The sequence below is a fragment of the Equus asinus genome, chromosome 14, assembly GCF_041296235.1.
Source record: "Equus asinus isolate D_3611 breed Donkey chromosome 14, EquAss-T2T_v2, whole genome shotgun sequence".
Taxonomy (NCBI): domain Eukaryota; kingdom Metazoa; phylum Chordata; class Mammalia; order Perissodactyla; family Equidae; genus Equus; species Equus asinus.
Window position 1 is genome coordinate 24,075,788 of NC_091803.1, and position 21,759 is coordinate 24,097,546.

The window sequence follows — 21,759 nt, forward strand, 5'->3', positions numbered from 1 at the left end:
GCATCACAATCCCTAACTTCAAAACATACTACAAAGCTACAGTAATCAAAACAGCATGGTACTGTTACAAAAACAGGTGCACAGATCAATGGAATAGAATTGAAAGCCCAGAAATAAAACCACAAATCTATGGACAGCTAATCTCCGACAGAGGAGCTGAGGGCCTACAATGGATATAAGAAAGTCTCTTCAACAAATGGTGCTGGGAAAAGTGGACAGCCAGATGTAAAAGAATGAAAATTGACCATTCTTTTTCACCACTCACAAAAATAAACTGAAAATGGATGAAAGACCTAAAGATTAGACCTGAAACAATAAGTGTTCTAGAAGAGAATATAGGCAGTACACTCTTTGACATCAGTTTCAAAAGAATTTTTTTGGACACCATAACTCCTCAGACGAGGGAAACAATAGAAAGAATAAACAAATGGGACTTCATCAGACTAAAGAGCTTCTTCAAGGCAAGGGAGAACAGGATTGAAACCAAAAAAAGCCCACTAATTGGGAAACAATATTTACAAGTTATTTATTCGACAAAGGGTTAATCTCCATAATATATAAAGAACTCACACAGCTCAACAACAAAAAATCAAACAACCTGATCAAAAAATGGGCAGGGGACATGAACAGACATTTATCCAAAGAAGATATATGGATGGCCAATAGGCACATGAAAAGATGCTCACCATTACCAATAATCAGGGAAATGCAAATCGAAACTACACTAAGATATCACCTTACACCAGTTAGAATGGCAAAAATATCCAAAACAAAAAGTAACGAATGTTGGAGAGGTTGTGGAGAAAAAGGAGACCTCATACACTGATGGTGGGAATGCAAACTGGTGCAGCCACTATGGAAAACAGTATGGAGATTTCTCAAAAAGTTAAAAATAGAAATACCTTATGACCCAGCCATCCCACTACTGGGTATCTATCCAAAGAACTTGAAATCAGCAATTCCAAAAGTCCCTATGTGCCTTGCAGCATTATTTACAATAGCCAAGAAGTGGATGCAACCTAAATGCCCATCAACTGATGATTGGATAAAGAAGATATGGTATATATATACAATGGAATACTACTCAGTCATAAAAAAAGACAAAATCATCCCATTCACGACAACATGGATGGACCTTGAAGGTATTATGTTAAGTGAAATAAGCCAGACAGAGAAAGATCAACTCTGTATGACTCCATTCATAGGTGGAAGTTAAACATAGAGACAAAGAGAACAGATTAGTGGTTACCAGGGGACTGGGGGGTGGGGGGTGGGCACAAAGGGTGAAGTGTTGCACCTACAACATGACTAACAATAATGTACAACTGAAATTTCACAAGGTTGTAAACTATCATAATCTTAGTAAAAAGTTAAAAAAAGAAGGACATAGAGTGGATGAACAACTTAAAAAAAGAGATCCAAATATATGCTATCTACAAGAAATCCATTTCAGATTTAAGGACACACATAGGTTGAAAATGAAGTAAAGAAAAAAACATCCCATGCAAATGGTAACAAAAAGAGAGCAGAGGTGGATATACTTATACAGATAAAATAGAGTTTATGTCAAAATATATCCAAAATTGTGACAAGAGACAGAGAAGAACATTATTTAAGAATAAAGGGGTCAATCCACCAGGAATATATAACAATTATAAATATATATGCACCCAACATCAGAGCATCTAAATATATTTTAAAAAACTGATTGAACTGAAATGAAGCATAAACAGCAGTACAATGAGAGTAGATTTCAATAACCCACTTTCAAAAATAATTTAAACATCCAGAGAGATGATCAAAAACAAAGAGAGGAACTGAACAACACTACAGACCAAATGAGCCTAATAGACATATACAAAAAATTCCACTTGACAGCAGCAGAATACACATTTTTCTCAAGAACACAAAGAATTTTCTTCAGGATAGATAGAATCTTAGGACACAAAAAAATCTTAACAAATTTAGAAGATTGAAGACCTGCCAAGTATCTTTTCTGACCAAAATAAAATAAAAGAAATCAACAGCAGAATGAAAGCTCAAAATTTCACAAACATGTGGAAATTAAACAGCACACTCTTGAATATCTATTGGATCAAAGGAGATATCAAAATAGATAAGGGAATACCTTAAGACAAAAAAACCCCACCCAAAACACAATATGCCCAAACTTATGCAATGCAGCAAAAACAGTACTGAGAGATGTTTATTGCAACAAATACCTATATTAAAAAAGATCTCAAACAAGCAATCTAGCATTACACCTTAAGAAACTAGAAAAAGAACAAACTAATCCCAAAGTTACCACAACAAAGAAAATAACAAAGATGGGGGCAGAAACAAACTAGAAAATAAAAAATAGTTTATAAATAAAAAAAACTTGATGTTGGTTTTTTTTAAAAGGTAAACAAAATAGACCAAGCCTTAGCTAGATTAACTAAGAAAAAAAGAAGATAAGAAATGAAATCAGAAATGAAAGATGAGATATAAAAACTAATGCCACAAAAATAAAAAGGATCATGAGTGAGCACTGCTGGAAGTTACACACCAACAAATTGGATAAGCTAGAAGAAAAAGAAAATCCCTAGAACATACAACTACTCAGACTAAATCCTGAGACAGAAATTCTTAACAGACCTATGACTAGTATGGAGATTGACTACCAACCAGAAACCACCCCACAAAAAAAAGCCCAGGACCAGAAGAATTCACTGGTGAACTCTAACAAATATTTAAAGAATTAATACCCATCCTTCTCAAAAGGGAACACTTATAAACACATTTAATGAGGCCAGCATTACCTTAATATCAAAGCCAGAAAAAGACACTAAAAGAAAAAAAAATTACTGGGTCATATTCCTAATGAATATACTTGCAGAGATCTTCAAAAAATAAAAGCAAATGGAATGCAAAAGTATGTTAAAAAGATTGTAGGGGAGGAAGATCTTTCCTCTACTCACTCTGGGTCCTTCTGGCTGGACAATGAATTAAATTCACATGAGACAGAATAACAGGAGAAAATTAAACAAAGCTTTATAACATGTATACATGGGAGAGGCTCAGGCAAACTGAGCAACTCACCAAAATGGTGGAAGTTCTCCCCTTAAATACCACCCCCAGCTAAAGACAAAGGAGGATGTTGGGGGTAGGGGGAGTCAGTTCTGGGAGATTACCAGAAAAGCACAGTAAACAAGAGTAAGATTATGATGAAGATTTAGGTCCTTGCCTTCTGCACTGATTAAGAGTTTCTAGAGATAAGGCCCCCCCCCCCCCCCCCCGCCCCGGTACAGAGAGAGAGACACCTTTACAGATGGAGATTTCCTTTACAAGTGTAAGTGTATCTTAACAAAGGGTAACTTCTGTTTCTCAGAGTTTCTCTCATGTCTTCAGGTTGTTTTAAAAGTAACCAGCCCAAAATAATCCTCATGCCAAAGAGCCATATCTTGGGTTGGCCAATTCCAGTCCCCTACAAGATCATACACCATGAAAAAGTGGAATTTATTCCTGAGAGGCAAGGATGGTTCAACATACGCTAATCAATTAATGTGACATACCACATTAACAAAATAAAAAATAAAAGTCACACAATTATCTCAATAGATGCAGAAAAAGCATTTTCCAAAATTCAGTATTCTTTCATGGTAAAACTCAACAAACTAGTAATAGGGGGAAAGTACTTCAACACAATGAAAGTTATATATTAAACTCTCATTGCTAGTATCATACTCAAGGGTGAAAAACTGAAAGCTTTTCCCCTAAGATAAGGAACAAGGCACAGAACCCCAGTCTGAGGTGACATCAGCAAGATGGAGGCCTAGGAGGTCCCAATGCTGATCTGCCTCACAAAACCCACAGAAACAATAAATAAACAACTACAAACTGATGAAAATAGCTCTTAGAAACCTCTGAACTACAACAAAGGAGTAACAGAAACCCTGCAGAGCTCAAAAACTGAGAATAGCCATATAGAAAAAGCATAGGAAACATTTTACCTGTGTCACCCCATACCCACATCCAGAGCAGCTTGGCACCAAGATGGATTTACCTCACTGGGGAAAGGAGAGCAGGAGAACTCCAGCAAGCCTTACCACCATGGCTATTTGCAGCCTGTGCTATTCAGGACTCACACAGTCTTCACCAATGCTGAACGCAGCTGACTGAGCGGCCCCCTGGAGTTCTTGCTGTGGTAACACCTGCCCCTGGGGCATCGGTTGCTTTTGTGCCTCACTCTCTAGGATTGGGATGCCACTTTGCCTTGCCATCTATGAGACCTGAGCTGCCACTGCTCTGTGCCCCATCCTGGGTCCCAAGTCATGGCTTTGACCCACCATAACCAGGGTGGTGTTGTTGCTGTTCTTCACCCTGCCCTCTGGGCTCCAAGCCAGGCTTTGACCTCCCATAGCAGCTTGCTGCTGCTCTGTGCCACACCCCTAGGTGCCAAGTCATGGCTTTGACCTGCCAGTATCAGGGCCAAGCCACTGCTTCTCTTTGTCCCACACCAAGGTTCTAAGTCCAGGCCTTGCCCCTCCATAACCAGGGCCACACTGCTACTGCTTTGAGCCCTGCCCCCAGGTTGCAAGAGGGGGCTTTGACCCACCATTACTGGAACTGTCCTGCCATTGCTCTGTGTCCAGGCCCTTGGTCCCAAAGCATGGTTTTAATAGGCCATCACTGAGACCATGCTGCTGCTGTTCTGTGGCTGCCCCTGATATCTAAATTGTGGCTTTTACCTGCCATCCCTGGGCTGTGCTGCAGGAGCTCTGTACCTGCCTCCTGGAGTTGTAAGTCACAGTTTGATGTGAAATTACTGGTGCTGCACTGCAGCAGCTCTGCACTCAACTTCTGGGTCCCAAGTTGGGACTTCAATCTGCCATAGCCTGGCCATGCTGCAGCTGCTCTGCACTCCATCTCAGGTCCTAAGTCACAACTTTGATCCATTGTCACTGGGGCCATGCTGCTGCAGCTTTGTGTCTTGTCCCCAGGATCCTGACCTGCTGCTATTCTACAGCTTCCCCATGTATCCTAAGTTATGTCTTCAACCATCATCACTGGGATGGACTGCTGTAGCACTGTGTCCCACCCCAGGGACTCTAAGCCATGGTTCTGACCCACCATCAGTGGAGAAGAGCTACTGCTGTTCTGGGACTACCCCCTGGGGCCAGAGTCAAGAATTTGACCCATCACTCCCAGGTCAGGCTGCTACTCCACCCTGGGCCCAGGCTAACACTTCATCCTGACATCTCAAGGCCTATGTTACCACTTCATCCCTCTTCTTGAGGTCTAAGAAACTGTGATGAGCCACCAAGATGCAGACTCCAGCTCCATGAGATATCGGAACACTGCTGCACTTCAGACTCTGGTGCCACCACTGCAGCAGGTACACATGTGCCCCAGGACCTAAACACTGTGGTAGTTCCATGTGTGCCCGATCCCAGGACCCCAGCTCCACTGTCAATCTGAGTGCTATCACCCCACATCTGTTGTAAAGAATGATCCCCTTGGTTAGCACTTTCTCCCATGGGCAAAAAAGGGAAAAGAGGAATACCCCAGCAGCTAGTGACTCCTAGGACCCCAATAGTTCTATCCACCACTGCCATCCACAGGACCTCTGCAGTACTGGCCACAAAAGACCACCATAGGCTTTGCTAATGTTGACCTCAATTGATGGGCCACATGGAAGATAAATGGTTGTGCCCTTCCAGACCAGAGATGCTACACTTCACCCAACCAGCACAGTTTCAGCCACCTTTAGGTGAAAGTATTTCCCCACCAACGTCAATCCAAAAAGGCTGAAAGAGGTGAAAACTCCTTCATATGCACAGGCACCAATGCAAACCATTAGAAACAATTCAAAGCCATGACACTACCAAAGGAACACAATAATTTTCCAGTAATTACCCCCAAAAATAGAGATCTGTGAGTGACCTGAAAAGTAATTCAAAATAATTGTCCTAAGAAAGCAAAGTGAGATTTGAGAGAATACAAATATGCAACTCAATGACTCAAGAAAACAATGTATAACAAAATGAGAAGTTCAACAAAGAGATAAAACTTATATAAAAAGAACCAAAAAGAAATTCTGGAGCAAAAGAATACAATGAATGAAGTAAAAATGCAATAGAGAGCTTCAACATTGTTTTTTCACTCAAGCAGGAGAAAGAATCTACAAACTTCAAGGCATATCTCTTGATATTATCCAGTCAGAGGAGGAAAAAAAACGAATGGAAAAGTGTGAGGAAACCTATATGAATTATAGGACACCATAAGATAAAACAATATTTGCATTTTGAGGGTCCCAGAATGAGAAGTAAGAGAAAAGGAGACAGATAATGTACTTTAAGAAATAAAGGCTGAATACTTCCCACATCTGGAGAGAGATATGGCCATCTAAGTACACAAAACTCAAATATTTCCAAGTGTATTCAACCCAAAGAGATATTTACCAACATATATTATAATCAAACTTTCAAAAATTAAAGACAAAGAATTTTGAAAGCAGCAAGAGAAAAAAATGCTCATCACATTCAAGAGAACCCTGTAAGACTATCAGCAGAAAACTTTCAGGCCAGGAAAGAGTGGGATGACACATCAAAGTGCTCAAAGAAAATACTGCCAAACAAAAATACTTTACTCAGCAAAGTTGTCCTTTAGAAGTGAAGGAAAAATGAAGACTTTCCCAGACAAACAAAACCTAAGGGCATTTATCACCACTAGACCTGCCTTTCAAGAAATGCTGATGAGAATTCTTCAACTTGAAATAAAAGGATGCTAATTAGAAACTGTTAGTAACTATTATTTACTAATAACTATTAGTAACATTAATAATAGATATGAAAGTATAAAATTCACTGGTAAAGGTAAATAGTCATGTCCCAAATGCTCTAACATTGCAGTAGTGGTGTATAAATAACTTTGAACTCTAGCATGAAGGTTAATGACTAAAGCGTTAAAAATAATAATGGCGATGACATTTCATTAATAAGTCATATGGTGTAAAAAGATGTAAATTGTGAAAACAATAAAATAAAATGTGGGAGAGGCAAGTAATGTGTAGAACTCTTCTATGCAATTGAAGTTAAGTTGCTATCAACTTAAAATAGTGTTATAATTGTAATATGCACTATGAAAACTTCATGGTAACCACAAAGCAAAAACCTATAATAAATATGCAATGATAAAGGCAAAAGAATCAAAACATAATGCTACAAAAAGTTAATCCAGAAAGAAAGACAATGAGAGAGGAAGAAAGGAACAAAGAACTTCAAAACAGAGCAATTAACAAAATGGCAATGAGGAATTCTTACTTCCCTGAGCTGCCCGGTGGCGCAGCAGTCAAGTGCACACGTTCTGTTTTGGTGGCCTGGGGTTCGCCGGTTTGGATCCCAGGTGCAGACATGGCACCGCTTGGCACGCCATGCTGTGGCAGGCGTCCCACATACAAAGTAGAGGAAGATGGGCACGGGTGTTAGCTCAGGGCCAACCTTCCTCAGCAAAAAGAGGAGGATCGGCAGCAGTTAGCTCAGGGCTAATCTTCCTCAAAAAAGAAGAAGAAGAAGAAATTCTTACTTATCAATAATCACTCTAAAGGTAAATGGATTACATATACCAATCAAAAGACAGAGAGTGGCTGAAAGGATTTAAAAAACAATACCAAACTAAAATATTCCTACAAGAGACTCACTTCAACTTTAAGGACACGATAGGAACAAATGGAAGGAATGGGAAAAATATTCCTTGCAAGTAAAAAGCTAAAGGACCAGGAGTTGATACACTTACATCAGACAAAATAAACTTAAGTCAAAACTAGCAAGATACAAAAAAAGGTCATCATATAGTGACAAAAAGTCAATTCCTCAAGAATATATAACAATTGCAGTATATATAAACCCAATATTGGAACACCTAAATATACCAACCAATTACTAACAGATCAGAAGGCAGAAATAGACAGCAATGCAATAATATTATGGGACTTTAATATCCCCACTTTCAACAATAAATAGATCATACAGACATAAAATCAAGAATGAAATAATGGATTTGAGCTACACTTTAGAGCAAATGGCTTTGACACATATATACAGAGTATTCTATTCAACAGCAGTAGAATACAGATTGTTCTCAAGTAAACATGGAACATTCTCTAGGATAGATCATCTTTTAGGCCACAAAACAAGTCTTAAGAAATTTAAGAAGATTCAAATTATTCCACGTATCTTTTCCAACCACAATGATATACCACTAGAAATCAATAACAGGAGGAAACCTGGAGAATTGGCAAATATGTGGTGATTAAGCAACACAGTTCTGAACAATCAATGAGTCCGAGAAGAAATCAAAAGGGAAATCAAAGATCTTGAGACAAATTCCAAATAGAAAGTGGAAACAGTAATCAAAACTTACGTGATGCAGCAAAAGCAGTTTTAAGAAGGGAGTTTATAGTGATAAACCCCTACATTAAGAAAAATAAAAAATCTCAAATGAATCTAATCATGCACCTCAAGGAACTAGGGAAAAAAGCTTGGTGTAAAATTAGCAGAAGGAAGGAAATAATTAGAATATTAGTAGATTAGAGCAGAAATAAATAAAATAGACTAGAAACACAATAGAAAAGATCAACAAAAGTGAGTTGGTTTTTTGAAAAGATAAACAATATTGACAAAGCTTTAGCTATACTAACTTCAAAAAAGAAAGATGACTCAGATTAACGAAATTGTAAACTAATGAGGAGACATTACACCTGACAGCACAGAACTACAAAGAATCATAAGAAACTACTATGAACAATTATATGCCAATGGTTTAGATAACTTAGGAGCAGTTGAAAATTTCCTAGAAACATAAAATTTACCAATACTGAAACATGAAGTAGTAGAAAATCAGAACAAACCAATAATGAGCAAGAAGAATGGAGGGTGCTTACAAATCTCCCGACAAATAAAAGCAAAAAAACTTGATGTGTTTACTGGTAAATTCCACCAGAATTTAAAGAAGAATTAATACCAGTCCTACTCAAACTATTCCAAGGAATTGAAGAGGAAAGAACGTTACTAAACTCTTTTTTACAAGGCCAGTGTTACTGATACTAAACCCATACTAGGACACTACAAGAAAAGAAAACTACAGGCCAATATTTCTAATAAACATAGATGCAAAAATCCTCAATGGGATACTAGCAAATCAAACTGAAGAGCACATTAACAGGATCACACACCATGATCAAGTTGGGATTTTCCCTGGGACACAAGATGTCTCAGCATATGTAAGTCAATAATTGTAATACACCAAATAACAGAATGGAGGACAAAACTCCTATGATCATTCCAATAGATACAGAAAGAGGAATTGACAATACTCAACGTTCTTTCATGATTAAAAAAGCCCTCAAAATTTTTGGTACAGAAAAAATGTACCTCAAAATAACAAAGGCCATATATGACAAGCCCACAGCTAACATCATATTCAAAAGTGAAAAGTCAAAAGAATTTTCTCTAAGAGCAGGACAAGACATGGATGCCCACTCTCACCACTTCCATTCAACAAGTCCTATCCAAAACAATTAAGCAAGTAAAATAAATAAAAGTCATCCAAATCAGAAGGGAAGAAGTAAAATTATTTCAGTTTTGATACAAACGTCATTTTATATATAGAAAACCCTAAAGATTCCACCAAAAAAACTGTTGAAACTAATACATGAATTCAGTGAAGTTGCAAGATACAAAATCAAGATGCATGAATCAGTTGTGTTACTATACACTGACAATTGAAGAAGACACAAATAAATGGAAAGATACCCTGGATTCTTAGATTGGAAAAATTAATATCGTGAAAATGTCCATACTACTCAAAGCAATCTAAAGATTTAATGAAATCTCTATCAAAATTCCAATCGTATTTTTCACAGAAATAGGAAAAAACTATTCTAAAATTTGTGTGTAAACACAAAAGATCCCAAATAGCCAAAGCAATCTTGAGAAAGCAGAGAAAAGCTGGAGGCTTTTCACACTTTGTGATTTCAAACTATATTACCAAGCTATAGTAATTTATAAAGCGTGGTTGTGGTGTAAAAACAAGCATGAGGAGCACTGGAACAGAATATAGATACCAGAAATAAACCCATGCATATATGGCTAACTAATTTTTAACAAGAGCACCAAGAAGAAGAAATGGGGGAATGGATAATCTCTTCAGTGAATGCTGCTGGGAAAACAGGATATCCACATGCAAAAGAATAAAACTGGATGCTTATTTTACACTACCCACAAAAATTAACTCAAAATAGATTAAAGAGTTAAATCTAAGACTCGAAACCATAAAAATTCTGGAAGAAAACAGAGAGAAAATTAAGAAAACAAAGAGAAAATCTCCTTGATATTGGTCTTCACAATGATTTCTTGAATAAGACATCAAAAGCATAGGCAACAAAAGCTAAAATAAACAAGTTTGAATACATCAAAGAATTTCTGCACAGCAAAGGAAATAATAAATAAATTGAAAAGGCAATCTACAGAATTAGAGAAAATATTTGCAAACGGCATATCTGTCAAAAGTTAACATCCAAAATATATGAATAACACATAAAACTCAAGGGCAAGAAAGAAAATGACCCAATTTTAAAATGGACAAAGGACCTGAATAGGCATTTTCTTCCAAAAAAAGACATACAAGGGGCCAATATGAAAAAAAAATGGTTGTTTGAGGTCCTTACGTATCTTGAATATTAACCCCTTACAGGATATATGGTTTGCAAATATTTCCTTCCATTCCATAGGCTGCCTTTTAACTTTGTTGATTGTTTTCTTTTCTGTGCATAAACTTTTTAGTTTGATGCAGCCAAATTTTTTAATTTTTATTTTGCCTTGCTTTTGTGGAAAACTCAAAAAATTATTGCCAAGACCAGTGTCAAAGAGCTTTTTCCTTATGTTTCCTTCCTGTGCTTTTACATTTTCAGGTCTCACACTTAAGTCTTTAATCCATTTTGAGCTAATTTTTTGTGAGTGGTGTGAGATAGATGTCCAATTTCATTATTTTGCACGTGGCTATCCAGTGTTCCCAACACCATTTATTGGGGAGACTGTCCTTTTTCCTTGTGTATTCTTGGAAGCTTTGCAGAAAATCAGTTAACCATATAGGCATGGGATTATTCCTGAGTTCTAAATTCTGTTTCATTGATCTATGTGTCTGCTTTAATGCCAATATAATACCGTTTTGATTTCTATAGCTTTGTAATGTAGTTTGAAATCAGGAAGTGAGATGTCCCCTGCTTTGCTCTACGTGCTCAAGAATGCTTTAGCTCCTGGGAATTTTTTGTGGTTTTATATGAATTTTAGGATAGTTTTTTTATATTTCTATGAAAATTGCCATTGGAATTTAGCTAAGGATCCATTGAATGTGCATATCACTTTGAATAGTGTAGATACTTTAACAATATTAATTCTTTGAAACCTTGAACAAGGGATGTATTTCCACTTTTTGCTGTCTTTTTCAACTTCTTTCATTAACGTTTTATACTTTTCAGAGCACAGTTTTTTTTAGGAAGATTAGCCCTGAGCTAACTACTGCCAGTCCTCCTCTTTTTGCTGAGGAAGACTGGCCCAGAGCTAACATCTGTGCCCATCTTCCTCTACTTTATATGTGGGACGCCTACCACAGCATGGTATGCCAAGCAGTGCCATGTCTGCACCCAGGATCTGAACCAGCAAACCCCGGGCTGCTGAGAAGTGGAACATGCCAACTTAACCACTGCACCACCGGGCCAGCTCCCAGAGTACAAATCTTTCACCTTCTTGGATACTTTTATTTCTGAGTATTTCATTCTTTTGATGATATTGTAAATAGGATTGTTTTCTTAATTTCTTTTTCATATAAGCCATTGTTAGTGTATGGAAACACAACTGATTTTTGTATGGCTTACTTTTTGTATCCTGCAACTTAACTGATTTTTTTTTTTACTAGTTATAAGAGTTTTTGGTGGTATCTTTTGGGTTTTTACATATAAGAAAGAATAGATAAATTTTTCCTTTCCAATTTAGATGTCTTCTATTTCCTTTTCTTGACTATTTGCTTTTGGGTAGGAATTCCAGTACTATGAGAATAGAAGTGATGAGTGTGGGCACCATTGTTTTATTCCTGATCTTAGAGAAAAAACCTTCAATCTTTCACCATGGAGTATGATGCTACCTCTGAGCTTGTCATACATAGTTTCTATTATAGTGAGGCATATTCCTTCTATACACCAAGAAAACATATTAAAGTATAAATCTCACTGTAAAAGTAAGTATATAATAAAAGTAGTGGATTAATTACTTATAAAGTTAGTATAAAAGTTAAAAGAGGAAAGTAGTAAAAGTAACTATAACTACAATAATTAGTTAAGACTTACATAAGACATAAAGGCATAAAATGTGAAACCAAAACCATAAAATGTGGGGGAGAGAATAAAAAAATAAAGCTTTAGAATGCATTCAAAATTATCAACTTAAAATAGACTGTTAAAATATAAGTTTTTATTTGTAAGCTTCATGTTAACCACAAAGCAAAAACCTACAGTAAATACACAAAAGATAATGAGAAAGGAATCTAAGCATACTACTAAAGAAAATCATCAAACCACAAGGAAGTTAGCAAGAGAAGAAGGAACAGAGAAAATAAAAAACAGCCAGAAAACAATTAACAAAAAAATATGCACATACCTATAAATACTTACTCTAAATATAAGTGGACTAAACTCTCTAATCAAAAACATAAAATGGTTGAAGGGATAAAATACCAAAATCAATCCATATGCTGCCTACAAGAGAATCACTCCAGACTTAAAGACACACATGGACTGAAAGTGAAAGAATGGAAAAAATATTCCATAGATATGGAAACCAATAGAAGGCTGGAGTAGCTCTGCTTATATTAGAAAAAATAGACTTTAAAACAAAGACTGTACTAGCAGACAAAAAAGGGCATTACATAGTGATAAAGGGCTCAATCCACAAGAGAATATAACATTTGTAAATATTTATGCACCCAAATAGAAGCACCTAAATACATAAAACAAATATTAGCAGACTTAAAGGGATAAAAAATAGCAATACAATAATAGTGGGGGACTTTAATACCCCACTTACATCAATGGATAAATCACTAAGCTAGAAAATCAATAAGGAAGCATTGGCCTTAAATAACATATTAGACCAGATGGGCTTAACAGATATATATAACACATTCCACCCAAAAGTAACAGGATACACATTCCTCTCAATTGCACATGGAACATCTCCAGGATAGATGATATGTTAGGTACCAAAACAGTTATTAACAAATTTAAGAGGACTGAAATCATATGAAGCATCTTTTCTGACAACAATGCTATGAAACCAGAAATAAATTACAGGAAGAAAATGAAAATTCACATATATGCAGGAAATAAACAACATGCTACCGATAAACCACAGGCTCAACAGAGAAATAAAAAAATACTCGAGACAAATAATAATGGAAGAATACCAAAATTTATGGAATGTTTGAAAATGAGAATAAAAAATAAAGCCCAAAGTTAGTAGAAGGAAGGAAATAAATATCAGAGCATAAATAAATGAAATGGAGACTAAAAACACAATAGAAATGATCAAAGGAAGCAAGAGGCAGTTCTTTGAAAAGATAAACGAAATTGACAACCTTTAGCTAGACTCATCATAAAAAAGAGTGAAGATTCAAATAAATAAAATCGGTAATTAAGGAAGAGATGTTATCATTGATACTTCAGAAATAGAGATATTATTATTAATTATACTCCAACAAGCTAGAATAAATGGATAAATTCCTAGACACATAAAAGCTTCCAACTGAATCACAAAGTTATAAAAAATATCTGAACAAATTTCTAATGAGGAGATTGAGTCAGGAATCAAAAACCTCCCAACAAACAAAAGTCCAGACTCAGATGGCTTCACTGATTAATTCTACAAAATGTTCCAAGTAGAATCAATCTTTTCCAAAAAATAGAAGAGGAGGTAACACTTCCAAATTCATTTTACAAGGCCAACATTACCATGATACCAAAACCAATAAGGATACCACAAGAAAAGGAAATTATAGACCAATATACCTAATGCATATACATGAAAAAATTCTCAACAAAGTATTATCAAACGAAATTCAACAATACATTAAAAGAGTCATACACCACGATCAAGTGAGATTATTCCAGGAATGCAAGGATGGTTCTAAATCTGCAAATCAATCAAGGTGATAGACCACTATTGAAAAAAGAAGGATAAAAACCATAAAACCACATCAATAGATGCAAAAAAAGCATTTGACATAATTCAACATCAATTTATGATTTAAAAAACTCTCAAAAAGTGAGATAGAGAAAACATACTTCAAAATAATAAAGATTATGTATGACAGACCCACATCTAACATCATACTCAATGGCAAAAAGCTGAAAGCTTTTCCTCTAACATCACGAATAAGACAAGGAAGCCCACTCACATAGCTTCTATTCATCATAGTATTGGAAGTCCTAGTCAAAGCAATAAGGCAAGAAAAAGAAGTAAAAGTCATCCAAATTGGAAAGAAGTAAAACTGTCACTATTTTCAGATGACATAAGATTGCATATGGAAGAGCCTAGAGATTTCACCAAAAAATTGTTAGAACTAATAAATTAATTCAGTAAAGTTGCAGGAGACAAAACCAATATACAGAAATCTGCTGCATTTCTGTACACTAAAAACGAACTGTCAGAGAAATTAAGAAAATAATCCCATTTACGATTACATCAAAAAGAATAAAATGCCTAGGAAAAACTTTAACCAAGAAGTTGAAAGACTTGTATGCTGAAAACTATGACATTGATGAAAGAAATTGAAGAAAACACAAGGAAATGGAAAGACATTTTGTGCTCATGGATTAGAAGAGTTAGTATTGTTAAAATGTCCATACTACCCAAAGCAACCTACAGATTGAATACAATCCCCATAAAAATTCCTACAGCATTTTTCACAGAAATAGGAAAACAATTTTAAAATTGGAATAAGAAAAGACCCTGAAAAGCCAAAGCAATCTGGGAAAAGAACAAACCTGGAGGCATCACGCTGTCTGATTTCAATCTACATTACAAAGCTATAGTAACCAAAAAAGTATGGTATTTGCATAAAAACAGAAACATAGATCAGTGGGGAAAAATGGAGAGCCCAGAAAGAAACCCACACATATATAATCAATTCGTTTAAAATGAAGGAGCCAAGAATATACAATGGAGAAAAGGCAGTCTCTTCAATAATTGGTGTTAGGAAAACCAAACAGCCACATGCAAAAGAAGGAAACCAGACCATTGTTTTACACCATATGCAAAAATTAACTCAAATTGGATTAAAGACTTGAATTTAAGACCTGAAACCATGGAATTTCTATAAGAAAACATAGGCAGTAAGCTCCTTGACATTGGTCAAGGTATTTTTGGATTTGACATCAAAAGCAAAGGCAACAAAAGCAAAAATAAACAGGTAGGACAAGATGAAACAAAAGCTTCTGCATAGCAAAGGAAACCATCAACAAAATGAAAGTAAATATACTAATGGGAGAAAATATTTGCAAATTATATATCTGATAAGAGGTTAGTATCCCAAAATGCAAAGAACACATTCAATTCAATAGCAAAAGACAACCAGTCTAATTTTAAAAATGGACAAAGAAACTACTTAGACAATTTTCCAAAGAAGACACACAAATGGCCAACAGGTACATGAAAAAGTACTCAATGTCACTAATCATAAGCAAAATGTAAATCAACATTACAATGAGGTATCACCCCACACCTGTTAGAATGACTATCATCAAAAGGAAAGAAAATAAATGTTGGCAAAGATGTGAAGAAAGGGGAACCCTTATGTACTGTTGGTGGGAATGGAAATTGGTATGGCCACTATAGAAAACAATATGGAGGTTCCATAAAAAATTAAAAGTGGAGCTACCATATGATGCAGCAATTCAACTTCTGGGTATATAACTAAAGGGTCTCATAAAGGTATCTGCATTCCCATGTTCACTGCAGCATTATTCACAAAAGCCAAGATACAAAAATAATCTGAGTATGTCAATGGATAAAAGATGTGGTACAGGGGCTGGCCCCGTGGCCAAGTGGTTGAGTTCGGCGTTCCGCTGCAGGCGGCCCAGTGTTTCATTGGTTCGAATCCTGGGCGCAGACACGGCACTGCTCATCAAGCTACGCTGGGGCAGCGTCCCACATGCCACAACTAGAAGGACCCACAACAAAGAATATACAACTATGTACTGGGGGGCTTTGGGGAGAAAAAGGAAAAAATAAAATCTTAAAAAAAAAATGTGGTACATACACACAGTGAAATACTATTCAACTATGGCAAAGAAGAAATCCTGCCACTTGTAACAACTTGGAGAACCTTGAGGATGTTATGCTAACTGAAATGTCAGCCATGAGAAAGATAAATACTGTATGATATCACTTTTATGTGTGGAATCTAAAAAAAGCCAAACTCAGAGAAACAGACATAGAGTGGTGGTTACCAAAGGCTGGGGGGTGGAGGAAATGGGGAGATATTGGTCAAAGAGTACAAACCTGCAGTTATAAGATTAACAAATTTTGTACAGCGATCTACTGTACACCCTTGTGATTATAGTAATAATACTATATTATATACTTGACTGTTGCTGTGAGAGTAGATCCTAAATATTCTCGCCATAAAAAAGAAATGATAATTATGTGACAGGAAGAAGGTGTGGGAGCTAATGCTATGTTGATAATCATTTTGCAATATATAAATGTATTATATCAACATGTTGTACACCTTAAACTTACATAATGTTCTATGTCAATTATGTCTCAATGGAGCTGGAAAAAAATGATAGAACAAACTGTATCAATTTCCTCCTAAGATTGAGAACAAGGTTATGATGCCCTCTCCCACCACTTCTACTCAACATTGTGCTAGAAATCCTAGTCACTTAAAGAACTCAGTGAAATAAAACAACACACATAAAGTTTGGAAAATAAGTAAACTGTTTTGATTCAGAGATTATATGATCACATACCTAGGAAATCCAAATAAATCTACAAAAAAGTTATTACAAATAATTAGTGAATGTAACAAGTTTGGAAAGATTACATAATACAAGATCAATGTACAAAAATTATTAGAATGTGTATTATTAGCAATGATCAACTGGAAACTGAAATTTTTAAAGATATAATTTATATTAATATCAAATAAATAAATAATCCAGCGAATAAGAAGAGCAAGGCAAACCTAAGTATACTTCTAAGTCCTTAGTAACTCTGACTTATTAAAACTTTCTGTGCTACATAAGTCTTGAACCTCTGTTTTACATCAAAATGGATCTGAAAGAGAAAAAATTTTATTTTTACAGTTAAAAGTTACATGGGAAACAAACACTATTTTATAAAACAATTATGTAAAGAGTAAATGTATATCTTGTAATACTATGTCATAACTTGCTCTATACCTTTGCACAAGAAATTTTAAAAAAAACCACACATAGTTCATTTAGGGTGAATTTTTTGATCTCTAAAAGAAACTATGGACTGTCACATTCTCAAATGCCACAGAGTGATAATTTTTACAACATTAATGTTATTGCTTTTCATATGTGTAACAACATTGGTGACTCCAAATTTAATAACATTGGATTATGGTAGAAGAATGAGAAGATAAAATTTTCTTAGCAGTGTAATTCACCATCATGTTTAAAATTAGTAATAATTTACATTGTTTATCTTCTGAAGTCAATGATCTAAATTAGACTATCCATGCATATAATGTGGATAATATACTATTACTCTGTTTGTTTATTCAATGAACAATTGCCGCTATTGCTATGCACTGCTCTAGGCCAAGGAATGGAAACACAAGTGAACAAATCAGAGATCCTGGTCCTTGTAGAGTTTTCATCAAAAGTTCATACAGTAAACTTCTTTCTTCCCCCAAATAATAAAATCTGTAAGATGATTTAATAATATATATAAAAATTATTGTGGATGTACCTCCCTTTCCCCATATTTTTCAAATAAACGTTTTCAAAAAGTAAAGGTATTACAAACAGAGAGTATATTTTCACAAATATTTTGAGACTAAATTACACTATCCTGATATCCTGAAAAAATGCTACCTTGGAAATGAATGCAGTGGTAAAACTACAACAGAAAAAAGAAACATTATTCTTATAGGAGCACGAGAAAAACTCCATGCACTATGCCACATGTAGTTAGAGTGGACATATAAAGATCCTCAAATGTAGCCGTTTAATAGAGTGAGTCATGGTGAAGGTCAGCCACACAAATAGGTGAACAAATATTATAAATGCAGAACATTCAGGATATATAGTCAGAAGGAAATTTTTGAAATGACAAAAAAATCCACCTTATTTTCTAAAACATTGATAATATTAGTTTTTTTCTATTTTCTATTTTATTGAGGTTATGATAGTTTACAACCTTGTGAAATTTCAGTTCTACATTATTATTTGTCAGTCATGTTGTAGGTGCACCACTTCACCCTTTGTGCCCACCCTCAACCCCCACTTTCCCCTGGTAACCACTAATCTGTTCTCTTTTTCCACGTGTTTAACTTCCACATATGAGTGGAGTCATACAGAGATTGTCTTTCTCTATCTGGCTTATTTCACTTAACATAATACCCCCAAGGTTCATCCATGTTGTTGTGAAGGGGACGATTTTATCCTCTTTTATGGCTGAGTAGTATTCCATTGTATATATACACCAAATCTTCTTTATCCAATCATCAGTTGATGGGCACTTAGGCTGCTTCCACTTCTTGCCTATTGTGAATAATGCTACAGTGAACATAGGGGTGCAAGGGTCTCTTTGAATTTCTGATTTCAAGTTCTTTCGATAGATACCCAGTAGTGGGATGGCTGGGTCATATGGTAGATCTATTCTTAATTTTCTAAGGAAACTCCATACTGTTTTCCATAGTGGCTGCACCAGTTTGCATTCCCACCAGCAGTGTATGAGGTCTCCTTTTTCTCCACAACCTCTCCAACATTTGTTACTTTTTGTTTTGGTTATTTTTGCCATTCTAATGGGTGTAAGGTGATATCTTAGTGTAGTTTTGATTTGCATTTCCCTGATGATTAGTGATGTTGAGCATCTTTTCATGTGCCTATTGGCCATCCATATATCTTCTTTGGAGAAATGTCTGTTCATGTACCCAGCCCATTTTTGATTGGGTTGTCTGATTTTTTGTTGTTGAGTTGTGTGAGTTCTTTATATACTATGGGGATTAACTCTTTGTTGTATATATGACTTAGAAATATTTTTTTACCAATTGGTGGGTTGTGTTCTTGTTTCAATACTGTATTTCCTTGCCTTGTAGAAGCTCTTTAGTCTGATGAAGTCCCATTTGTTTATTCTTTCTATTGTTTCCCTTGTCTGAGAAGAGATGTATGGTGTCCAAAAAGATCCTTTTGATACTGATGTCAAAGAGTGTACTGCCTATATTTTCTTCTAGAAGTCTTATGGTTTCAGGTCTTACCTTTAAGTCGTTGATCCCTTTTGAGTGTATTTTTGTGAATGGTGTAAAGGAATGGTCTATTTTCATTCTTTTACATGTGGTTCTCCAGTTTTCTCAACACAATTTGTTGAAGAGACTTTCTTTTCTCCACTGTATGTTCTCAGCTCCTTTGTTGAAGATTAGCTGTCCATAGATGTGTGGTTTTATTTCTGGGCTGTCAATTCAGTTCCACTGGTCTATGTGCCTGTTTTTGTACCATTACCATGCTGGGTTTTTTGCTTTTTTGTTTTTGAGGAAGATTAGCCCTGAGCTAACATCTGCTGCCAATCCTCCTCTTTTTTGCTGAGGGAGACTGGCCCTGAGCTAACATCCATGCCCATCTTCCTCCACTTTATATGTGGGAAGCCTACCACAGCATGGCTTGCCAAGCTGTGCCATGTACACACCCAGGATCCAAACCATGGAACTCTGGGCCACCAAAGCAGAACGTGTGAACTTAACCACTGCACCACCAGGCTAGCCTCCATTACCATACTATTTTGATTACTATAGCTTTGTAGTATGCTTTGAAGACAGGGATTGTGATGCCTCCCAGTTTTGTTCTTTTGTCTAAGGATTGCTTTAGCAATTCAGGGTCTTTTGTTGCCCCATATGAATTTTAGGATTCTTTGTTCTATTTCTGTGAAGAATGTCAGGGATTCTGATTGGGATGGCGCTGAATCTGTAGATTGCTTTAGGTAGTATGGACATTTTAACTATGTTTATTCTTCCAATCCCTGTGCATGGAATGTCTTTCCATCTCTTTATGTCATCATCAATTTCTTTCAGGAAAGTCTTGTAGTTTTCTTGTATAGGTCTTTCACTTCCTTGGTTAAATTTATTCCAAGATATTTTATTCTTTCTGTCGCGATTGTGAATGGTATTGTGTTCTTGAGTTCTCTTTCTGTTAGTTCATTATTAGGATATAGAAAAGCTACTTATTTATGTAAGTTGATTTTGTACCCTGAAACTTTGCTGTAGTTGCTGATTACTTCTAATAGTTTTCCAATGGATTTTTAAAAGGGTTTTCTATATATAAGATCATGTCACCTGCAAACAGCGAAAGTTTCACTTCTTCACTCCCTATTTGGATTCCTTTTATTCCTTTCTCTTGCTTAATTGCTCTGGCCAAAACCGCCAGTACTATGTTGAATAAGAGTGGTGAGAGTGGGCACCCTAATCTTGTTCCTGTTCTCAGAGGGATGGTTTTCAAGTTTTCCCCATTGAGTATGATGTTGGATGTGGGTTTGTCATATATGGCCTTTATTATGTTGAGGTACTTTCCTTCTATACTCATTTTATTGAGAATTTTTATCATAAATGGATGTTGGATCTTGTCGAATGCTTTCTCTGCATCTATTGAGATGATCATGTGGTTTTTATTCCTCAGTTTGTTGATGTGGTGTATCACGTTGACTGACTTGCAGATGTTGAACCATCCCTGTGTCCCTGGTATAAATCCCACTTGATTATAGTGTATGATCTTTTTAATGTATTGCTGTATTCGGTTTGCCAATATTTTGTTGAGGAGTTTTGCATCTATGTTCATCAATAATATTGGCCTGTAGTTTTCCTTCTTTGTGTTGTCCTTGTCTGGTTTTGGGGTCAGGGTGATGTTAGCTTCGTAGAATGTGTTAGGAAGTGCTCCATCTTCCTCAATTTTCTGGAATAGTTTGAGAAGGATAAGTACTCAGTCTTCTTTGAATGTTTGGTAGAATTCTCCAGAGAAACCGTCTGGTTCTGGACTTTTATTTTGGGGGAGCTTTTTGATTACTGTTTCAATCTCTTTACTTGTGATTGGTCTACTCTGATTCTTTATTTCTTCCTGATTCAGTTTTGGGGGCTTCTAAGAGTCTAAGAATTTATCCATTTCTTGTAGGTTGTCCAATTTGTTGGCATATAGTTTTTCATAGTATTCTCTTATAATCTTTTATATTTCTGTGGTATCCGTTGTGATTTCTCCTCTTTCATTTCTAATTTTATTTATTTGAGTCTTCTCTCTTTTTTTCTTAGTGAGCCTGGCTAAGGGTTTGTTAATTTTGTTTATTTTCTCAAAGAACCAGCTGTTTGTTTCATTGATCCTTTCTACTGTCTTTTGTTTCAATTTCATTTATTTCTGCTCTAGTTTTTTTTTTTTTTAAAGATTTTATTTTTTCCCTTTTTCTCCCCAAAGCCCCCCGGTACATAGTTGTATAC